Source organism: Gossypium arboreum, chromosome 2 (genome assembly GCF_025698485.1).
Source record: "Gossypium arboreum isolate Shixiya-1 chromosome 2, ASM2569848v2, whole genome shotgun sequence".
In the NCBI taxonomy this organism is placed as follows: Eukaryota; Viridiplantae; Streptophyta; class Magnoliopsida; order Malvales; family Malvaceae; genus Gossypium; species Gossypium arboreum.
Window position 1 is genome coordinate 54557544 of NC_069071.1, and position 15877 is coordinate 54573420.

Genomic DNA, 15877 nt, shown 5'->3' on the forward strand with positions numbered 1-15877 from the left:
TTTGTTTTTTTTCACCCTTATTATTTCTTTTATTTATTTCCTTTCTTTTACATAAAATAATAACCATTTAATTAAGATTTAATACATATTTTAATATATGTCATCATCATGGCCGCCACTATTTATAAAAGGAGTATTTGACATGCAAAACCATTGTTTTCAATACATGCTGTAATAGATCCTTATAGATTAACCTATCACATTTCAAAAGTGTCACACATAAGTCCTATTAACTAAATTCATATGCAATCGACTAAATCGAAGTTTAAAACTTTCACACATTCATATTCACATATAATAAACATAAAATATAACGGCTAAATATTTTTATGACTCGATTTTGTGGTCCCGAGACCACTTCCCGACTATGGTCAAATTAGGGTTGTCACAACTCTCCCCCTCATAAAGAATTTTCGTCCCCGAAAATCTTACCAGTGAATAAATTTGGGTATCTTTCTTTCATAGATTTTTCAGTTTCCCAAGTAGCTTCTTCGATCCCGTGTTTGAGCCATAACACCTTTACTAAAGGAACCTTTTTGTTTCGCAACTCTTTCACCTCACGAGTTAGGATGCGAATCGGTTCTTCTTCATAACTCAAATCAGATTGAATTTCAACCTCTGATGGACTAATTATGTGCGAAGGGTCGGATCTATAACGTCGAAGCATCGAGACATGAAAAACATTGTGAATCTTTTCAAGTTCAGGGGGTAAAATCAATCTGTAAGCGACTGGCCCAATTCGTTCGGATATCTCATACGGCCCAAGAAACCTCGGACTCAATTTTCCTTTACGGCCAAATCTGAGCACTTTTTTCCAAGGTGAAACTTTAAGAAACACTTTATCTCCGACCTGGTATTCAATGTCTTTTCGTTTCAAATCCGCGTACGACTTCTGACGATCTGTAGCTGCTTTCAGACTTTCCCTGATTACTTTTACTTTCTGCTCAGCATTGTTAATCAAATCAACCCCGAAGATTTTACTTTCCCTAAGCTCGATCCAAAACAACGGTGTACGGCATTTATGACCATACAAAGCCTCGTAAGGTGCCATCTTAATTGTGACAGCCCAAAATTGACCCTAGTCGGAATGTGGTTTCGGGACCACAAAACCGAGGCATAAAAATAATTAAAAATTTATTTTGATGCCTATAATATGTGTGTGCTCATGTATGACATTTTATGATGATTGATTTAGTGTTATAAAGGTGAATTCCACTAGAAAGGACTTAGTAGTGAACTTTGAAAGTACGATAGGGAAATGTGTGATGACTAATTAAAGCATGCATGCAAAATAATGGACTTGCATGTCAAATTCCCCTTTTTACAAGTGATGGCCGCCATGACAAAGAGATATGGGCTAAACATGTCATGAAACATGTTTTGTTGGGCATTAGGGAGAAATAATAAACAAATAAGCATGGGTAAGAAAAGAATGAAAAAAAAATGTGTGTGAGAGTAGCATTCCCCCCATTGCCGTGCAACCAAGAAGAGAAACAAAAAATTGTTCATCCTTGTTCTCTCCTTTTGGCCAAAAATACTAAGAGGAAGAAGGATTTTGCTTCATTTCCTTTGTTTAGAAGAGATCTAGAAGGTGATTTGGCTAAATTTGCATCAAGAGTAAGGTATGTATGAGGTTGTGTTGGGAGTTTCATGCATGTTTTGGTTGCTAATTTGATGTGCATGTTAGCCATGGCTCAAATCTTTGTTATGCCATGGAAATGGCATTTGGCCAAAGTTGTTATGGTGATAAAGCCATTGCATGCTAAGTGTGAAACTTGATGATGATGCATGCAATGATGGATTGTCTACTCATGAGTAAGATTTTGAGCTCTTTTTGTTTTATCATGATTGAAGTTGAAAAGAAGCATGATTGTCATATTCGCCATGATGCATTCTTGAGCATGATTCATGCTTCTTGCATGTTAGTTAAAATTTGTGTTTTGGATGGCTATGGACACCTTGAAATTGCCATGCTCATATATGCATATATATGATTGCACATTATGTTTTGGTTATGAACTAAGTGATGAATATATTGGTTTAAAGAAGAAGATGTGGAAGAATGCTTGTGAAATTGCAAGCACAATTCGCCTAGCACACATGTAGGTGCTTGATGCTATATTATAAGTTTTGGGCCACAATGTGCAAAGCATTAATTAGTAAATTGCATGCTGTTTTTGTGAGGTATTAAGTGCAAAATTGACCTCAACATGTACATGAATATTCGCCTTGGGTAGTCTATTGAAGGCCTTAGCATTTCCTTGATGCTCGAATAAATTGTATTGAATTGCTTGATGTAGTATAAAATGTGCATGACCATTGTGTATTCAAGCTAAAGGGTGGCCATATGACCATTTAAACTCCTTGTCATATTCGCCAAAAGCTAGCACAATGAGGTTTTAATAAATTGAATTTGTTTGAATTAGCTCAAGAGCTTAGAAGACCACAATTGGACAAGGGAAGGAAAAGGTGATCGAATAGCCGAAAAGCCGTTCGACAACATCCGAGGTAAGTCCTCAAGAAGTGACCGTACTTGAATTGTGTGAAATAAAGTATGGATGTGTATTGATTATTGATTGTGTATGCATGAGTATTTGAATTCTACCCGGCTAAGTCCCGGGCGAATATGCTTGTGACTATAATTGCGTTTGAGCCTTAGTAACGAAAATGAATTATGTATGTCCAATGATAATTGATGTATGTGTTCATGGAAATTGAATGATATCCGGCTAAATCCAAGACAATTATGCTGGAAATTATATCCGGTTAAGACCAAGGCAATTGCGCTAGTGGCTACATCCGGGCTAAGACCCGAAGGCATTCGTGCGAGACATTTTATCCGGGCTAAGACCCGAAGGCATTTGTGCACGTGATTATATCCGGTTATATTCCGAAGAATCTTGGGCTGGAGGTGAGTGTTGGTTGCTGTAATGAATTCAATTAGCACACTCGAAAAGCCCAAAGGATAAGGTACGTTATATGTGTATTGGAAAGTCGACATGTTTGAGCAACATTCGCTCAATCGACTAATGAATTTCAGTTATTGAATTGATTGATACTTTGTGAAATTATATAATGATGAAGTGTGAAGTAGGAATGTGTACAAATGAAATGATGCATTTGGCTATGTGAATGTATTGCTGTAATTAGAGTTGATTATATTCCTTGAGACTTACTAAGCATAAAAATGCTTACCCGTTGCTTTGGCTCTCGGTTTTCTAGATTTCGCTCGAGGCAATCGGATTTGGGATCGTTGAAGTCAAGTCATCCACACTATCAAGCCTCCATTTTGGTATAAATTTTTGGTTGAACTTGAGATGGCATGTATAGGACTACCCTTGTTTGTTAAATATGTTGTAATGTAAGTATGTACGGCCATGCGAAAATGGCTCAAAAGGGAAGCATGAACTTAGACTAATTGTGGGTTGTATGTATATATTTGGTGTCATGATGTGGCTATGGCTTGGAAATGGAATTTTGGCCATATGATCAGCCATTGGCATGGTTAAAATGATCATATATGAACCTATGTATGGCAAGACTAGTTGAATCATGGAGACTACCAAATAGGTAAGTCCTACCTTAAAACAGATGCTGCCAGCTGCAGTGGCGTGAATGTGAAAAATCACCAAAATCCATAGGAATGGAATTAAATAGTGAATAAGCTATGTAAATGAACCTTGATGAGTCTATTTTCATATGGAAGAAACGAAATGGTCATAGGAGTTACAGGTTAAGAGATATTAAAGCTATTGTGAGACAGGGCCAGAATGGTTTCTGGGTTCCCTGTCGCAACTTTAAAAATTCCTATAAATTATCCAAAAATAATTAGGAGACATACCTTATATGTACAGATTCCATTTTGAGTCTAGTTTCATTAGAAACAAACTACACCAGCATTAAATCCTGTACAGAGAGATATTCAAGTTATACCGCGCGAAGGTCAGAGCAGTCGATCCCTGTAACATGGGTAACTTTAACTAATAAACTGTACCAATTGGCCCGACCAAAAATCCTAGAAATAAAACCATGGATGGATATATGAGTCTAAATTTAGGAAAATTTACGAAACCAGTTTCCGAGTTTTGAAACTCGAGATATGATTTTAAGGCGACAGTGACGCAGTTTTCCAGCCTGACTGGAAATGTCAAATTGGTGGGCAAAAACATGTGAACTTGGCTTGTTAACCCCTCGGGTCCGACAATCGGCGATGGTCTTGGGTTTGGGGTGTTACAATTTTATTGGTATCGAGCCACGGTTTAGTCGATTCTAGGACTACCGTGATGTGTTTGGGGTCTAGCTATACATGCCATTAAATGATGAATCGATAGTGTGATGATTCTGACAATTCGACTTTGTGTTTGTTGTAGCAATGGATCCCGATCCCAACCGAGCGATAGCTGATGATGTGGAGAGTGTGGTGCCTTCCCCCGCGCAAGGGACAGCGCCGGCGGACTCTCAACCTATGGCCAGCAATCCTAATGAAGAGGCTAGGCAAGCCTTTTATAGTGTGATGAACGAATGGTTTAATCAATACATTCGAACCAACACTACTGTTCCACAACCTCCATTCCCGACAAATGCAACCCCAAGACCTACAATACCTCCGGGACGACCAAATAAGGTCAAGTAAGCCCCGATCGATAGGATTCAAAACATGGGGCCACTGAATTTAAGGCTACGGATGATGATGATGCCGAAGCGCTGAATTTTGGTTAGATAACACTATCCGGGTGCTTGATGAGCTATCCTGTACACCCGATGAGTGCTTAAAGTGTACCATCTCCTTGCTACACGAGTCCGCCTACTATTGGTGGAGTACTCTGACTTCTGTGGTGCCTAGAGAGCAAGTGACTTGGGAATTCTTTCAAACCGAGTTCCGAAAAAAGTATATCAGTCAGAGATTCATCGACCAAAAGCGGAGGGAATTTCTTGATCTTAAGCAAGGTTCTATGTCCGTTACCGACTACGAACGAAAGTTTGTGAGGCTTAGCCGGTACGCGCGAGAATGCATTTCATCCGAAGCTATTATGTGTAAACGCTTCGAGGATGGGCTGAATGATGATATAAGGATGTTTGTTGGCATTCTCGAGATACGAGAGTTCGTAGTACTTGTTGAGCGAGCTTGTAAAGCCGAAGAGCTTAGAAAGGAGAAACAAAAAGCTGATGTGGGGATTGGAGAATTCGAAGAGGTCCTCGGAAAGTCTCTTCAACAAGCATCGAAGAGATTTCGAGATGATGCGAGCCGGTCTAGAGGCGTTTGGGCTTTTCTAGACGAGGACGCGATCGACCCCGTGACCACACGAGTCACTTCGATCGCCGATGGTGGAAATGATCGCCGAGAGAGGCGGAGTGTCCACATTGTGGCAAATGGCATTCGGGGAGCTGTTGGTTTCGTGATCGCTCTCGCTATAAGTGTGGATCGGCCGACCACTTTATGAAGGATTGCCCGAGGATGCATGAACAGAATGTAAGTCGAGTGCAAACCCGGGTGCTACCATCGCCGAGGTAGGCCACCTAGAAATATGGGCAATGTCGTGGCGGTCGAGAGGATCTAGAGATGCTACCATCGATCCGAGGCTCGTGCTCCTACTAGGACTTATGCCATACGCGCACGCCGAGGATGCTTGCCTCTCGGATGTTATTACCTGTACTTTCACTCTTTTCAATACAAATGTGATTGCTTTGATTGACCCCGGTTCTACTCATTCATATATATGTGAAACCTTAGCATCCAAAGAAGACTTTGCCTATTGAGTCTCTCGAGTTTGTAATTCGGTGTCAAACCCCTTGGGTCATTACGTGCTTGTTAACAAAGTGTGCAAGAAAAGTCCCCTAGTGTTCCGAGGTTCTTGTTTTCCCGGACTTAATGCTTTTGCCGCTCGATGAGTTCGATGTTATTCTTGGTTTGGATTGGTTGACCATGCACGATGCGGTTGTAAATTGCAAGAGCAAGACTATCGATTTGAGGTGCGCGAATAATGAAATAATTCGGGTTGAGTCCACGGACTTAAAGGGTTGCCACCGTAATATCGCCGATGTTGGCCCGTAAATATGTAAGAAAAGGGTGCGGCGTACCTTGCGTCGTACTCGATGACAAGGAATCGAGAAGAAACCCGAATCTGTGCCCGTGGTTTGTGAATACCGGATGTTTTCCCAAGAATTGCCGGGTTTACCACCGTTCGGAAATAGAATTTGGCATCGAATTGGTACCGGTACCACTCCAATTTCGATAGCTCCGTGTCGTATGGCACCAACGGAATTAAAGGAGTTGAAAGCTCGATTGCAAGAATTGGTGGATAGAGGTTTTGCTCGCCCGAGTTTTTCGCCTTGGGGTGCGCCGGTGTTGTTCGTGAAGAAGAAGGATGGAACCATGTGATCGTAGATCGACTATCGTCGACAATAAAGCGACGATAAAGAACAAATATCCGTTGCCACGTATTGATGACTTGTTCGATCAATCTGAAGGGAGCCTCGGTGTTCTCGAAAATAGATTTGAGATCGGGCTACTATCAATTGCGAATCCGAGATTCGAGACGTGCCCAAGACGCCTTGAGCGAGATATGGTCACTATGAGTTCCTAGTGATGCCGCTTGGGCTCACTAATGCCCTCGCGGTATTTATGGATTTAATAAATCGGATCTTTAGACCATATTTGGATCGATTCGTAGTCGTGTTCATTGATGACATCTTGGTCTATTCAAGAAATGAGACCGAACATGCTGAACACTGCGGTTAGTGCTTTGCAAATTTTACGGGACAAGCAATTATATGCTAAGTTCAGCAAGTGTGAGTTCTGGTTAAGAGAGGTTAGCTTCTTGGGTCATGTGGTATCTGCATCGGGTATTCGAGTCGACCCGAATAAAATTTCAGCCATACTAAATTGGAAGCCTCCGAGAAATATTACTGAGGTTCGAAGCTTTTTGGGGCTTGCTGGTTATTACCGACGATTTGTAAAAGGCTTCTCAACGATAGCCACGCCGATGACGAAGCTACTCCAAAAGGACGTTAAGTTCGAATGGACGGAGAAATGCCAAAAAAGTTTCGATCAACTGAAAACTTATTTGACTGAAGCCCCAATTCTAGTGCAACCCGAGTCCCAAGAAAGAGTTTGTCATCTATAGCGACGCCTCTCTACTTGGGTTAGGTTGCGTATTAATGCAAGAAGGTCGAGTTGTGGCCTGTGCGTCGAGGCAATTAAAGCCACATGAGAAAAATTATCCGACTCATGATCTCGAATTGGCCGCCATCGTATTCGCCTTTAAAGATTTGGCGACATTACTTATTTGGTGAAAGGTGCCATGTATACTCGGATCACAAAAGTCTCAAGTATTTGATGACCCAAAGAGACTTAAATCTGCGACAAAGACGTTGGCTCGAGCTGTTAAAGGATTATGAGCTGATCATTGACTATCACCCGGGAAAGGCGAATGTGGTTGCGGATGCCTTGAGTCGTAAATCGTTATTCACATTACGAGCGATGAATGTGCACTTGTCTATCCGATCCGACAAAGGTGTTAGTGGCTGAATTGAAAGCCAAACCATTATTGACACACCAAATTCGAGAAGCTCAGAAAGTCGATGACGAGTTGGTTGCAAAACGGGCTGCGTGTGTTCCAAACAAGGACTCGGAGTTTCAAATCGACGATGACGATTGTTTGAGGTTCAAAAGTCGTCTGTGTGTCCCAAAGAATTGAACTCATTTCGATAATTCGAATGAAGCCCATTGTAGCCGAATGGCAATCCACCCGGAGTACGAAGATGTACAATGATTTGAAACGTCGGTTTTGGTGGCATGGTATGAAGCGAGACATCTCGACTTTGTTTGAGATGTTTAATATGTCAACAAGTGAAAGCGGAACATCGGTGCCTTGATTACTTGACCAATCACGATACCCGAGTGGAAATGGGATCGAGTCACAATGGACTTTGTATCCGGACCGCCATTGTCGTGAGTAAGAAGGATGCGGTTTGGGTCGTGGTAGATCGATTGACTAAGTCGGCCCACTTTGTCCCCGTGACGTCAGATTTTTCAATGGACAAATTAGCGGAATTGTACGTTTCTCGATTGTGAAATTACACGGGTGCCTATTTCTATCGTGTCGGATAGAGATCCGAGATTTACCTCGCGATTTTGGAAAAAGTTGCAAGAAGCTTTGGGTACCAAGTTGCATTTCAAAGACCGCCTTTCACCCCCAAACCGATGGTCAATCCGAGCGAGATAATTCGGATACTTGAGGATATGTTAAGATGTTGCGTCCTCGAGTTTAGTGGTTCATGGGAACGGTATTTGCCGTTAATTGAATTCGCTTACAACAACAGCTTTCAATCAAATATTAAGATGGCACCCTACGAGGCCTTGTACGGTCGTAAATGCCGTACGCCATTGTTTTGGACTGAGCTCGGTGAAAGCAAGATTTACGGGTGGATTTGATTAGGGATGCTGAGCAGAAAGTGAAAGTAATCCGTGAAAGTCCGAAGATAGCCTCCGATCGTCGAAGTCGTCGCGGATCTGAAGCGTAAGGATGTCGAGTATCGTGGGTGATAAAGTGTTTCTCAAGGTATCGCCTTGGAAAAAGATACTCGTGTTCGGCCGTAAGGGCAAGTTGAGCCCGAGGTTCATTGGACCATATGAGATATCGAGCGAGTCGGTCCAAAGGCATATCGCTTGATTTTGCCCCGAACTCAAAAAGGTTCACGATGTCTTTCATGTTTCGATGCTTGACGCTATAGATCCGATCCATCGCACGTGATTAGTCCATCGAAATTGAAATTCAAGCCAATATGAGTTATGAGGAAGAACCGATTCGTATCCTATCACGGAAGTGAAAGAGTTGCGAAACAAGCGGGTTCCACTAGTGAAAGTGTTATGGCTCAAGCACGGGATAGAAGAAGCTACTTGGGAGACCGAGAACTCTATGAAAGAGCGATATCCAAACCTATTTACCGGTAAGATTTTCGGGATGAAAATTTCTTAAGTGGGGAGAGTTGTGACAGCCAAAATTGACCCTAGTCGGAATGTGGTTTCGGGACCACAAAACCGAGGCATAAAAATAATTAAAATTTATTTTGATGCCTATAATATGTGTGTGCTCATGTATGACATTTTATGATGATTGATTTAGTGTTATAAAGGTGAATTCCACTAGAAAGGACTTAGTAGTGAACTTTGAAAGTACGATAGGAAATGTGTGATGACTAATTAAAGCATGCATGCAAAATAATGGACTTGCATGTCAAATTCCCTTTTACAAGTGATGGCGGCCATGACAAAGAGATATGGGCTAAACATGTCATGAAACATGTTTTGTTGGGCATTAGGGAGAAATAATAAACAAATAAGCATGGGTAAGAAAAGAATGAAAAAAAAATGTGTGTGAGAGAGTAGCATTCCCCCCATTGCCGTGCAACCAAGAAGAGAAAACAAAAAAATTTGTTCATCCTTGTTCTCTCCTTTTTGGCCAAAAATACTAAGAGGAAGAAGAGATTTTTGCTTCATTTCCTTTGTTTAGAAGAGATCTAGAAGGTGATTTGGCTAAATTTGCATCAAGAGTAAGGTATGTATGAGGTTGTGTTGGGAGTTTCATGCATGTTTTGGTTGCTAATTTGATGTGCATGTTAGCCATGGCTCAAATCTTTGTTATGCCATGGAAATGGCATTTGGCCAAAGTTGTTATGGTGATAAAGCCATTGCATGCTAAGTGTGAAACTTGATGATGATGCATGCAATGATGGATTGTCTACTCATGAGTAAGATTTTGAGCTTTCTTTTTGTTTTATCATGATTGAAGTTGAAAAGAAGCATGATTGTCATATTCGCCATGATGCATTCTTGAGCATGATTCATGCTTCTTGCATGTTAGTTAAAATTTGTGTTTTGGATGGCTATGGACACCTTGAAATTGCCATGCTCATATATGCATATATATGATTGCACATTATGTTTTGGTTATGAACTAAGTGATGAATATATTGGTTTAAAGAAGAAGATGTGGAAGAATGCTTGTGAAATTGCAAGCACAATTGACCTAGCACACATGTAGGTGCTTGATGCTATATTATAAGTTTTGGGCCACAATGTGCAAAGCATTAATTAGTAAATTGCATGCTGTTTTTGTGAGGTATTAAGTGCAAAATTGACCTCAACATGTACATGAATATTCGGCCTTGGGTAGCCTATTGAAGGCCTTAGCATTTCCTTGATGCTCGAATAAATTGTATTGAATTGCTTGATGTAGTATAAAATGTGCATGACCATTGTGTATTCAAGCTAAAGGGTGGCCATATGACCATTTAAACTCCTTGTCATATTCGGCCAAAAGCTAGCACAATGAGGTTTTAATAAATTGAATTTGTTTGAATTAGCTCAAGAGCTTAGAAGACCACAATTGGACAAGGGGAAGGAAAAGGTGATCGAATAGCCAAAAAAGCCGTTCGACAACATCCGAGGTAAGTCCTCAAGAAGTGACCGTACTTGAATTGTGTGAAATAAAGTATGGATGTGTATTGATTATTGATTGTGTATGCATGAGTATTTGAATTCTACCCGGGCTAAGTCCCGAAGGCGAATATGCTTGTGACTATAATTGCGTTTGAGCCTTAGTAACGAAAATGAATTATGTATGTCCAATGATAATTGATGTATGTGTTCATGGGAAATTGAATGATATCCGGGCTAAATCCCGAAGACAATTATGCTGGAAATTATATCCGGGTTAAGACCCGAAGGCAATTGCGCTAGTGGCTACATCCGGCTAAGACCAAGGCATTCGTGCGAGACATTTTATCCGGCTAAGACCAAGGCATTTGTGCACGTGATTATATCCGGTTATATTCCGAAGAATCTTGGGCTGGAGGTGAGTGTTGGTTGCTGTAATGAATTCAATTAGCACACTCGAAAAGCCCAAAGGATAAGGTACGTAATATGTGTATTGGAAAGTCGACATGTTTGAGCAACATTCGCTCAATCGACTAATGAATTTCAGTTATTGAATTGATTGATACTTTGTGAAATTATATAATGATGAAGTGTGAAGTAGGAATGTGTACAAATGAAATGATGCATTTGGCTATGTGAATGTATTGCTGTAATTAGAGTTGATTATATTCCTTGAGACTTACTAAGCATAAAATGCTTACCCGTTGCTTTGGCTCTCGGTTTTCTAGATTTCGCCGAGGCAATCGGATTTGGGATCGTTGAAGTCAAGTCATCCACACTATCAAGCCTCCATTTTGGTATAAATTTTGGTTGAACTTGAGATGGCATGTATAGGACTACCCTTGTTTGTTAAATATGTTGTAATGTAAGTATGTACGGCCATGCGAAAATGGCTCGAAAAGGAAGCATGAACTTAGACTAATTGTGGGTTGTATGTATATATTTGGTGTCATGATGTGGCTATGGCTTGGAAATGGGAATGTTGGCCATATGATCAGCCATTGGCATGGTTAAAATGATCATATATGAACCTATGTATGGCAAGACTAGTTGAATCATGGAGACTACCAAATAGGTAAGTCCTACCTTAAAACAGATGCTGCCAGCTGCAGTGGCGTGAATGTGAAAAATCACCAAAATCCATAGGAATGGAATTAAATAGTGAATAAGCTATGTAAATGAACCTTGATGAGTCTATTTTCATATGGAAGAAACGAAATGGTCATAGGAGTTACAGGTTAAGAGATATTAATGCTATTGTGAGACAGGGCCAGAATGGTTTCTGGGTTCCCTGTCGCAACTTTAAAAATTCACTATAAATTATCCAAAAAGAGTTAGGAGACATACCTTATATGTACAGATTCCATTTTGAGTCTAGTTTCATTAGAAACAAACGACACCAGTATTAAAGCCCTGTACAGAGATATATTCAAGTTATACCGCGCGAAGGTCAGAGCAGTCGATCCCTGTAACATGGGTAACTTTAACTAATAAACTGTACCAATTGGCCCGACCAAAAATCCTAGAAATAAAACCATGGATGGATATATGAGTCTAAATTCAGGGAAAATTTACGAAACCAGTTTCCGAGTTTTGAAACTCGAGATATGATTTTTAAGGCGACAGTGACGCAGTTTTCCAGCCTGACTGGAAATGTCAAATTGGTGGGCAAAAACATGTGAACTTGGCTTGTTAACCCCTCGGGTCCGACACCGGCGATGGTCTCGGGTTTGGGGTGTTACATTAATACTTTATTGAAAACTATTGTTGTAAGTGAATTCAATCAAAGGTAAATACTGTTCCCATGAACCACTAAACTCAAGGATGCAACATCTCAACATATCCTCGAATATCTGGATTATCCGCTCGGATTGACCATCAGTCTGGGGATGAAAAGCGGTGCTAAAATGCAACTTGGTACCCAAAGCTTCTTGCAATTTCTTCCAAAATATTGAGGTGAACCTCGGATCTCTATCCGACACAATAGAAATAGGTACCCCGTGTAATCTTACAATCTGAGAAACATACAATTTAGCTAGTTTATCCAGTGAATAATCCGTACGTATGGGAATAAAATGAGTCAACTTAGTCAGTCTATCAACAACAACCCAAATCGAATCTTTCTTACTTGCTGACAATGGCAACCCAGATACAAAATCCATCGTGACTCGATCCTATTTCCATTCAGGTATCATGATCGGCTGAAGTAAACCTGTAGGCACTTGATGTTCTGCTTTCACTTGTTGACATATTAAACACTTCGAAACAAAATCGGATATGTCTCGTTTCATACCATGCCACCAAAATTGACGTCTCAGATCGTTGTACATTTTCATACTCCCCGGGTGAATTGACATTCGGCTACAATGAGCTTCGTTCAGAATCATCGAGATAAGTTCTGAATTTCTTGGAACACACAAACGACTTCTGAACCTCAAACAATTGTCATCATCAATTTGAAACTCTGATTCCATATTCGAAACACATTCAGCCCGTTTTGCAACCAATTCATCATCGACTTTCTGAGCTTCACGAATTTGATGAATCAACAATGGTTTGCCCTTTAATTCTGCTACTAACACATTATCGGATAGAACGGATAAGTGTACATTCATCGCTCGTAAAGCAAACAGTGATTTACGACTTAAAGCATCCGCAACCACATTAGCTGTGACACCCCGAATGTGACCCTAGTCGGAGAGTGGTTTCGGGACCACGAAACCGAGTCACAAGAATAATTAAGTGTTATATTCCGTGCTTATTGTATGTGGAATTGGTATGCGTAAATATTTCGTGTCTCGATTTTTTATTAATTAGGTGCTAATTTATAAGAAAGGACTTAGTAGTGAACTTTGAAAGTACGATAGGGAAATATGTGATGACTAATTAAAGCATGCATGCAAAATAATGGACTTGCATGTCAAATTCCCTTTTTACAAGTGATGGCGGCCATGACAAAGAGATATGGGCTAAACATGTCATGAAACATGTTTTGTTGGGCATTAGGAGAAATCATAAACAAATAAGCATGGGTAAGAAAAGAATGAAAAAAAATGTGTGTGAGAGAGTAGCATTTCCCCCATTGCCGTGCAACCAAGAAGAGAAAACAAAAAATTGTTCATCCTTTCTCATCTTTTGGCGAAAATCATAAGGAGGAAGAAAGGGATTTTGCTCCATTTTTGGTTTAGAAGAGAACTAGAAGGAGATTTGGCCATACTTGTACCAAGATTAAGGTATGTATGAGGTTGTGTTTGGAGTTTCATGCATGACTTGGTTACTAACTTGATGTGCATGTTAGCCATGGCTCAAATCTTTGTTATGCCATGGAAATGGTATTTGGGCAAAGTTGTTATGGTGATAAAGCCATTGCATGCTAAGTGTGAAGCTTGATGATGATGCATGCAATGATGGATTTTCTACTCATGAGTAAGATTTTGAGTTTTCTCTTTGTTTTATCATGATTAAAGTTGAAAAGGAGCATGATTGTCATATTCGCCATGATGCATTCTTGAGCATGATTCATGCTTCTTGCATGTTAGTTAAAATTTGTGTTTTGGATGGCTATGGACACCTTGAAAATTCGCCATGCTCATATATGCATATATATGATTGCACATTATGTTTGGTTATGAACTAAGTGATGAATATATTGATTTAAAGAAGAAAATGTGGAAGAATGCTTGTGAAATTACAAGCACAATTCTACCTAGCACACATATAAGTGCTTGATGCTATATTATAAGTTTTGGGCCACAATGTGCAAAGCATTAATTAGTAGATTGCATGCTGTTTTGTGAGGTATTAAGTGCAAAATTGACCTCAACATGTACATGAATATTCGCCTTGGGTAGCCTATTGAAGGCCTTAGCATTTCCTTGATGCTCAAATAAATTGTATTGAATTGCTTGATGTAGTATAAAATGTGCATGACCATTGTGTATTCAAGCTAAAGAGTGGCCATATGACCATTTAAAATCCTTGTCATATTCGCCATAAGCAAGCACAATGAGGTTTTAATAAATTGAATTTGTTTGAATTAGCTCAAGAGCTAAGAGGGCCACAATTGGACAAGGGAAGGAAAAGGTGATCGAATAGCCGAAAAAGCCGTTCGACAACATCCGAGGTAAGTCCTCAAGAAGTGACCTTACTTGAATTATGTGAGATGAAATATGGATGTGTATGATTATTGATTATGTGTGTATGAGTATTTGAATTCCACCGGGCTAAGTCCCGAAGGCGAATATGCTAATGATTATAATTGTGTTTGAGCCTTAGTAACGAAAATGAAATATGTATGTCCAATGATTATTGATGTATGTGTGCATGAGAAATTGAATGATATCGGGCTAAGCCGAAGACAATTATGCTGGAAATTATATCCGGGTTAAGACCGAAGGCAATTGTGCTAGTGGCTATATCCGGCTAAGGCCGAAGGCATTCGTATGAGTTATTCTATCCGGGCTAAGACCAAGGCATTTGTGCACGTGATTATATCCGGTTATATTCGAAGAATCTTGGGCTGGAGGTGAGTGTTGGTTGCTGAAATGAATTTAATTAGTATACTCGGAAAGCCCAAAGGATAAGGTACGTTATATGTGCATTGGAAAGTCGACGTGTTTGAGCAACATTCGCTCAATCGACTAATGAATTTCAGTTATTGAATTGATTGATGCTTTGCGAACTTATATAATGATGAAGTATGAAGTAAGAATGTGTATTAATGAAATGATGCATTTGGCTATGTGAATGTATTGCTGTAAATTATAGTTCATTATATTCCTTGAGACTTACTAAGCATAAAAATGCTTACCCGTTGCTTTGGCTCTTAGTTTTCTAGATTTCGCTCGAGGCAATCGGATTTGGGATCGTTGAAGTCGAAGTCATCCACACTATCAAGCCTCCATTTTGGTATAAATTTTGGTTGAACTTGAGATGGCATGTATAGGACTACCCCTTGTTTGTTAAATATGTTGTAATGTAAGTATGTACGGCCGTGCGAAAATGGCTCGAAAAGGGAAGCATGAACTTAGACTAATTGTGGGTTGTATGTATATATTTTGTGTCATGATGTGGCTATGGCTTGGAAATGGGAATGTTGGTCATATGATCAGCCATTGGCATGGTTAAAATGATCATATATGAACCTATGTATGGTAAGGCTAGTTGAATCATGGAGACCACCAAATAGGTAAGTCCTATCTTAAAATAGATGCTGCCAGCAGCAGTGGCATGAATGTGAAAAATCACCAAAATTCATAGGAATGGAATTAGATAGTGAATAATCTATGTAAATGAACCTTGATGAGTCTATTTTCATATGGAAGAAACGAAACGGTCATAGGAGTTACAGGTTAAGAGATATTAAAGCTATTGTGAGACAGGGCCAGAATGGTTTCTGGGTTCCCTGTCGCAACTTTAAAATTCACTATAAATTATCCA

General features: G+C 39.9%; 1 long non-coding RNA gene across 1 annotated transcript; it reads left to right on the forward strand.

The window, feature by feature from the left end:
• The first annotated feature begins 10389 nt into the window (after nucleotides 1-10389).
• On the forward strand, nucleotides 10390-15503 carry LOC128286713 (uncharacterized). The gene is made up of 2 exons (XR_008277349.1): nucleotides 10390-10449; nucleotides 15268-15503. It is a non-coding gene; the product is annotated as an uncharacterized LOC128286713 (long non-coding RNA).
• The last annotated feature ends 374 nt before the right edge of the window (nucleotides 15504-15877 follow it).